General features: G+C 36.3%; 1 long non-coding RNA gene across 1 annotated transcript; it reads left to right on the top strand.

Moving 5' to 3' along the window:
- The first annotated feature begins 2,589 nt into the window (after positions 1-2,589).
- LOC132142982 (uncharacterized) lies at positions 2,590-4,911 on the top strand. Its single transcript, XR_009434140.1, has 3 exons — positions 2,590-2,647; positions 4,434-4,592; positions 4,827-4,911. It is a non-coding gene; the product is annotated as an uncharacterized LOC132142982 (long non-coding RNA).
- Positions 4,912-8,100: the final 3,189 nt, after the last annotated feature.

Here is an 8,100-nt window from a genome sequence, read left to right as displayed (position 1 = left end):
ATCTCCCATACTCTACTCAAACACACTCCCAACAAACCAAACTCACTTTTATCTTCTGTCTCAGTGTCCATATGTTACAGTGTGTTACCGCATCCCATATGAATCAAAATAATAAACCAAAAAGTTAACATAACAATGCACTCCACTGTGCTAAAAAAGTGGTTTTCTGCTGTCTTCACATGTTATCGGACACTTCCTATCTCCCATTTATGAATTCATTATTAAGAGCTTGTTGCATTTTTTTCTGTTAAAAATATTTTTGGTTTGGTTTAATATATGGTAACTTGTAATAACAACTACATATACTCTAGTTGGACCTAAAGACCCAGGAAAAGTATGCATTTATTTATTTATTTATTTCCTTCATTTTTATTTTATTTTGTTTTATTTTATTTTCCCATTCTGGTACTGGGCATTGATGTCCAGTGTAAAATCTCAGTCCTGAAAATATATTGAGAACCACTGATGTAGAATTTTTTTAGAAAAGTGGATCTGTTTTATTGAACGCATCTGCCACTCATTTGTGTCGCCCCATCAGCTACACGGTGGTAGAGGCGGTCTATAGGCATATAACCACAACTTCCAATGAGATCACCTGGTAACTGTCATTCAGTATCACTCTTTACTTGGAAAAGATGGACAGGAAAGTGACAAAAATTTTTTTTTTTTTTTTTCATTTGCCAGACATTTACAGGTAACCTGCACTGCATTCAAGGTATACAATTTAACAGTAGGTGTGTTTACTGGAAATCCATGACCTTGTTATTATCAGTGCTATGCTCTACCAGCTGAGCTTTCTTAGAAATTGAGCCCTGAACACAAATAAGTGGAAATAAAACCCAGCCAGTTGTTTAGAATAAGAAATGGCATGTAGGTCAAAGTCAAAACCCATAAAGAAAATGCTTTTAAAGAAGATGTCAATGCATATGCACAACTGTTTATGCTGGTAGAAAAATTGATTTTCTTTATGGCGCAGTATTGATAAAGGTGATGTTTCAGAAATCAAAGGTTGCAAAAAACTTTGACTCACAGTTTGTTACCTGCTTTCTCTTTCATCATCTACTAGAACATCGATTCAGGGTTGATACAGTACTATCCATGTCCAGAGAAGTTTTTACTTGAACCCTATAAAGCCACTATATCACGTTGGATACACTAACTTCTAAGGTCTCTAAATGATCAACTTGATCAAAACTTTGCTGAAAATTCTGTTGTGCACAATCATAAGTAAAACTGTTTGAAATTCTCATTGGTCAATAAAGTTCATGGTGTACTTATGCATTACAGCAAAGATATTTTTTTCTGACTTTTGGCTTCATAACAGAATGTCATGTTCAAAGACCTTGTTTTTCCTCTCTGTTTTTCCTGTGATGCACCAACCACTTTTTGAGATCGATGCACCTTAAACTTCTGGCTCTAAGAAAAAAAAAATGAGGGATAGAATAACAAACAAAGCAACCTACTTAAGTCAGTTCAATGCAATGAAGAGCCTCTGCAGTTGTCTGGGAAACAAAACACGCACTTCAGGTTGAACACTTAACATCCAATTCAGCTAGCAGTACTTGGCCCTGTACCTGCATTTTAAGGATGTGGATCAATTTTTTGGGGCCAGTTTTGAGCTGTCAGGTTAAAACCTTCCAGAGTGTTTTGAAGAAAACATTAAAAGTAAAACTAAAACAACCAACTATGAATAGCGGTTTGGGGATACGAATCCACTCTTCAGCAGATACAAGTGTTCTTGAATCTTCTGAATGCTCTTGAAGGCATTCACAGTGTGGTTTAGACGAGCATATGAATGAGTATTGAATGGGCACTCTTGTAGGTTTTTCACTTACATAACAACTTGTACATTTTCCAAAGAGCTGGACAAAGACACCAGTCGAACATGGGCACAAAAGTTAGTGTATTCTAGGGGTTGCACCAACTATTCAACTAGTTGACTTCAATGCTCTGCCATGACACTTTAAGCTTGACGTCGACTAGTCACTGGTCCTATAGAGGGCACAACAGGATAAGGAATCCTTGAAGGACTTACGCATTTACGCTTAGTTTCTAAACTGTTAAAATGACAAATAAATGCTTGCTCTGAAAGCGCTCCACAAGACATGTGTGATTCTGGATTATCAAAATTGAATGTTAGAATGCACGTTTTAAACAGCCTATTGTATAGTAAATTAATCGCCATCCTAATCTGATGCGCTGCTGCACAGTAACGCACACACATAGACTACAGACAGTAAAAGAACTGATACAAATTAGCTGTTATAGGAGCAATGGGCAGCGGTGTGTCATATGCCATAGCTGTGCACAAGATGTTTGAGTCTCAGCTCCAGAATTATTTGTTCATTATTGATGTCATCAGCAACTAGTCGACTCCAACTCGATCTTCGTGTCAAAAATCTAAAGTTGTTCAACCCCTAGTGTATTCAGGATTATAATGCATGAACTTTGATGGAAAACCATAATGTAAAGCTATTTTTACGTTATATGTTACTACGTTTGTTCATTTGTTCATTCTTTCATTCATTCATGTTTGTTGCAGTCTTATTAAGATTTTGCATCAGGACTTGTCCTTGATTCCTCTGTTTAGCCAGGTTTTGGAAAAGAGGATTCATGTCACCATGTGAGGAATTGAACCAGCAGAGAGGTACAGTACAGCAACTGCACTTACCAAATAATGGACAATTTTTGGCCATCCTGAGTCTCGCTTTGCCGGCAATTAATCAGCAGGAGACCTGACGCATGCTGGAGACAGACGGCCACACTAAAGCTGCCCGTTTTAGAGCAAATACCGTCACTATATCTCACAGCGGTTTTGAAACAAAGTAATATTAGTTACTTGGTCAAAAGAAGGAGGTCTCTGCCTCAGAGACCCCCAGCTCTGAATCCTGCCGGGACACAAACGAGAGACAGCGAGGAGACAGATACCCGGACAGATTGGTTTTGGCAATAAAAGGCTTGGCTCGGCTGATTCATGTCAGGGCCAGGCTGGGGTTTCCATACTCAGCATGGTCTCAAGAGCCTCTGCGCTGACCTAGATCTCTAAACTATGCCTGCAAGACCCTGAGGGGTTTGTCTTGACTCTGCAGGGGGACTCTAGCTAACAGGGGAAGACGTATATGGGGTTGTCTCAGAGGCCACGGAAGCCCCAAGAACCCATCAAGCTGGGGATAACAGCAAAAAACTTAAAATAGAAACCATTTCACTTATAATATTTGAAATTTTGCATTAAAAGTTATTTACAACATAAACAACCACACGTCTAATGTGAGTGAAACTGAGAGTAGCGCTTGTCTTGTTGAAAAAGTCAATTCATGAAGTAATGAATATGGTCAACTGCTCCAGGTTTATGCCTTTGGTTAAAACACCTCTTACCTCATACAGTCTGACCACAAATTTACTTTTTTTTTTTTTTTTTTCAAAATACACTAAAAACACTAATACTCAAAATACACAATTGAATACTGTATAGATGTATACTATATAGATGAATGGAGGGCAGTGTTATATTAGTATCAAGAACTACTTTAGTAGTATCCAAAATTTTTATTAATGCTGTTCAAAGATGTCAAATGTATTGACATCTTTGTCTTGAGTCTCTTCTATTTAACAAATCTGCGTTGTCCCTAATTAAAGTGAATGTAATTTAATGCTGTACCATGCAATAACATTCTGCATCCATGTTCCAACATCTGGTTTGGAAATGCATTAAAAACACCACTCTTTTCACTATAAAGAACAGATAGATTCTTAGATCAGCATTTTCCATCAAATTCTTTACCATAATCAGATACCCATCTCCAAGAAAATCTTTCCCAGAATGCCTGAGCTTGTGGGTTTGACCGTGTCTTGGTCTCCAAATGGGCTGGCAATTGAGAAACTGGAGCCAAATTGCAAAAAATCAGGTAGGAAGTCTCTTCAATGTCAGAGTGAGCTAGATGAGGCATGGCATGGGTATTGACCTTGTCATCAGTTCCGTTTTGACAAGGTAAGAAGGCGAGATTGTGGTCAGAGTCCATCATCTTTGGCCTGTCAGCTGCTCTACTCTTTTGTCTATGTGACTTGGAGCTCTAAACCAGAGACATTTTATCACAGCAGTATGTAGTTGTTTTCTCACTGCTCGTGATTTTAGGCATTTATAAAATGCTTTGCAAATCAAACATGCATATCCATCTCATTTTTCTTCGCAGATTAATTGAAATACGCAGCGAGTCATTAAAAAGCTGCATTTTTTTGCTTTAATGAACATGCCAGCTTGGTGATGTCCCTGCCCATCAGATACTAACTATACGTTTATTCATTTTTATGAAAATGTTCCAAGACCAAGGCTGACTGAATTTAAGTTCAGTTCCTATTTCCTTTATTAAACTGGACTTTATTTTTAATGAGTTATTGAGTTATAGACTTTATTCAGTTTTATTATCTTCTTGCAGAAAGGTTGTCCTGCTCTAGTGGCGTAGTGCATTTTTCACTACATCTGGAGCGTGACATTTTTTCTCTATGCTGAGACGCACCTGTGGTGTGAAAAAAGGAAGACGGTTGACAGGCGAGACAGTGATAAACAACATCATTAATTTTCATTAATTTTACAGGTATGTGAAAATGAGCTCCAAATGCTTACAAAAATAACACTGTGGTGTTTATCCTCATGAGCGTTTCTTGTTTCCATGTTACAACATTACCAGTCAGTATGTCTTTGAAATTGCACGTCACAAATAAAAAATAAAAAAATAAGAAAACAAGAAAAAAAAAGTGATTTAAATAGATGTCAGTGCAGTGCGAAAATAATGTAGGATCATAGCAATCCTATTTAATTACCATTACAGGTTTTTATTTTAAATGGCCTATTTTGAAGTCTGTATACTCTGACAATTAAAGGATGATAAAGACAAGGATTGCTACCTTTACTGTAAGAATATAAAATAATTTTTCCAAATGGCCAAATTGTTTTTAAATGTTGTATTTAGTTTATAAATCTAATTTTTTATTTACATAAAAAGTAGAAATTACCTACTATTTAAAATGCATATTCAGGAAGCCAATGCGCGCGCGCGTGTGCCCATGTGTTTGAATGGATTGACTGATTATGAAGGGCATTCCCAAAAAAAAAAGTTTATTTTTATTTATTTATTTTTTCTTCCAAAAGGTTGCATACCAAATACAATGTAACAAGCAATTGCTTTGTCCTTTAAATAATTAGATCATTGGAGAAAAAGGGCTGTAATTAAAATGTCTCAATGTTACAAATAATCTTAAAAATAGGTTTCTAAAGTGAAATTGAATGTCATGGTTTTTATTTTGATTTTAGAGTTTATTTGACCAAAATGTTCTTTGCACAGTTTGAATTATGCATTGCATTTTTTTTTATTATTTTTTTTATTTTTTTAGGTTTAAAGGAAACGTCCGTAAACTTCGCCACCAGTACTTTTCATTTTTTTTTCTATGGATTTTTCTATGGAGCATGGTCTGTATGCAGCATGCTCAATCTCACAGAATTTAATTCTCCACGAACAATACTGACACTTTTCATTAGCATTATATTACAACGACAGCTGGTGAAGATTGTCCAAAGTTGCTGATAGACTTTGACAACAGCCCAACATCAATGATTATATCTACGCTTTAAGAAATGGTGCTTTACCGCGGCCAGCTGCTTTGGATAACACAGATAACAAACATTGTCTTCAGCTATCATGGTGCTACTTAATTCAAAAGACAGATGTTAAAAAGAAGAACAGAATTCTTGGCAGGCGTGTGAACAGCTGGCCGGTGGGTGCTTGATTCTCAGAAAAGCCAAGATCGCTGTGCTCTGCCACAGAATGCCTTTTGCAGGAGCCAACTGGAGAAAGGTCTCTCTTTAATCAAGTTTTTAGCAGGACGTCTAATAAACTAAATCCTGTTAAAGTTGTGATAAATCATCTTAGGAGGTTTCCTCTTTAAATACAGCTGGCACCTCCATTCATTCAAACACTGTTTGTTCAGTTCAGCTTGTATTTTATCCATGAAGGGACAAAAATATTAGGAAGTGGGTGAGACTAGAAGATGAAACATTCACTGCAACGATTGATGTTGCTAGGCTAATGCTAAGGTGTTGATTGGGGAATGTTAGGCTTTTCTGAATGGTTGTATGACGGTAATAGTGTGCTTGATAGGGCAACTCATTTGATTAACTTCACCTCTATTTCACATCCCAGTGAGCTACCTTACTGTCTGCACCCTATATAGGCAGCTGACTTCTAAGGCAGAAATTACAACGAGATGGAACCTTTTAAGTCACTGATAGTTTTATCTCTTTATGGGCCACAACTTTACACACACATTAATGATTGATTGAATGATTTTGTTTTACAAGTTACATAGTTCCTGTCACAATATTTCACCTTTAAAAATGGTTAAAAACATTTGGAGATCTCAAGATTTGTCAGAGACTTTGCACAGATTCATCAATCATCATAACTTTTCCTTCCAAACTTATTTATGTATTTAATTATTTGTATAAAGGTTTTTTTTTTTTTTTTTTTGTATTCTTTTTTTTTTTTTGCAGTTGCTGTTGCTGTTGGCATATTTTGATTTATGACTTGCATGTTTAGATCTGTGTGCTGCTTTAAATCATTTTGTCATTTATTGTTGATTGCTATAATTAAAGACTATAACGGAACCAATCACCCAGTGTCAAACTTTGAAAAAACTTTCTGTGTTCCAACTTTTATTATTTATTTGAGAGTGAACTTTGCAATCAGAATGAGTTAATATATTTTAGAAATTACTTGTGTTGTGGAACAACAACAACAACAACATTGACCCAAATTAGCATTTATGCATATTTAATGAGTTTTGAAGAGCTGTTATTATAATTATGTATATATGTTTAGGAATATTTAATTATAATAAAATATAATATAATGTAATATAATAATTTGTAAATCTATAAATGATAATCCAATGAAATTATTCATGAAATTTATAGTTTAAACAAATTTATAGTTTTATATATATATATATATATATATATATATATATATATATTTTTTTTTTTTTTATTTTTTTTTTTATTTTTTTTTTTCTTCACATTATAGGTCTACAGTCGTGGCCAAAAGTTTTGAGAATTACATAAATATTGGAAATTGGAAAAATTGCTGCTTACGTTTTATAATAGCAATTTGCATATACTCCAGAATGTTATGAAGAGTGATCAGATGAATTGCATAGTCCTTCTTTGCCATGAAAATTAACTTAATCCCAAAAAACCTTTCCACTGCATTTCATTGCTGTCATTAAAGGACCTGCTGAGATCATTTCAGTAATCGTCTTGTTAACTCAGGTGAGAATGTTGCCGAGCACAAGCCTGGAGATCATTATGTCAAGCTGATTGGGTTAGAATGGCAGACTTGACATGTTAAAAGGAGGGTGATGCTTGAAATCATTGTTCTTCCATTGTTAACCATGGTGACCTGCAAAGAAATGCGTGCAGCCATCATTGCGTTGCATAAAAATGGCTTCACAGGCAAGGATATTGTGGCTACTAAGATTGCACCTAAATCAACAGTTTTTATGATCATCAAGAACTTCAAGGAAAGAGGTTCAATTCTTATAAAGAAGGCTTCAGGGCGTCCAAGAAAGTCCAGCAAGCGCCAGGATCGTCTCCTAAAGAGGATTCAGCTGCAGGATCGGAGTGCCACCAGTGCAGAGCTTGCTCAGGAATGGCAGCAGGCAGGTGTGAGCACATCTGCACGCACAGTGAGGCCAAGACTTCTGGAAGATGGCCTGGTGTCAAGAAGGGCAGCAAAGAAGCCACTTCTCTCCAAAAAAACATCAGGGACAGATTGATCTTCTGCAGAAAGTATAGTGAATGGACTGCTGAGGACTGGGGCAGTCATATTCTCCGATGAAGCCCCTTTCCGATTGTTTGGGGCATCTGGAAAAAGGCTTGTCCGGAGAAGAAAAGGTGAGCGCTACTATCAGTCCTGTGTCATTCCAACAGTAAATCATCCTGACACCATTCATGTGTGGGGTTGCTTCTCATCCAAGGGAGTGGGCTCACTCACAATTCTGCCCAAAAACACAGCCATGAATAAAGAATGGTACCAAAACACCCTCCAA

Source organism: Carassius carassius, chromosome 7 (assembly GCF_963082965.1).
Source record: "Carassius carassius chromosome 7, fCarCar2.1, whole genome shotgun sequence".
NCBI lineage: Eukaryota > Metazoa > Chordata > Actinopteri > Cypriniformes > Cyprinidae > Carassius > Carassius carassius.
Note: the sequence above shows the minus strand (reverse complement) of the source record. Positions and strands in the feature narration are given on the sequence as shown.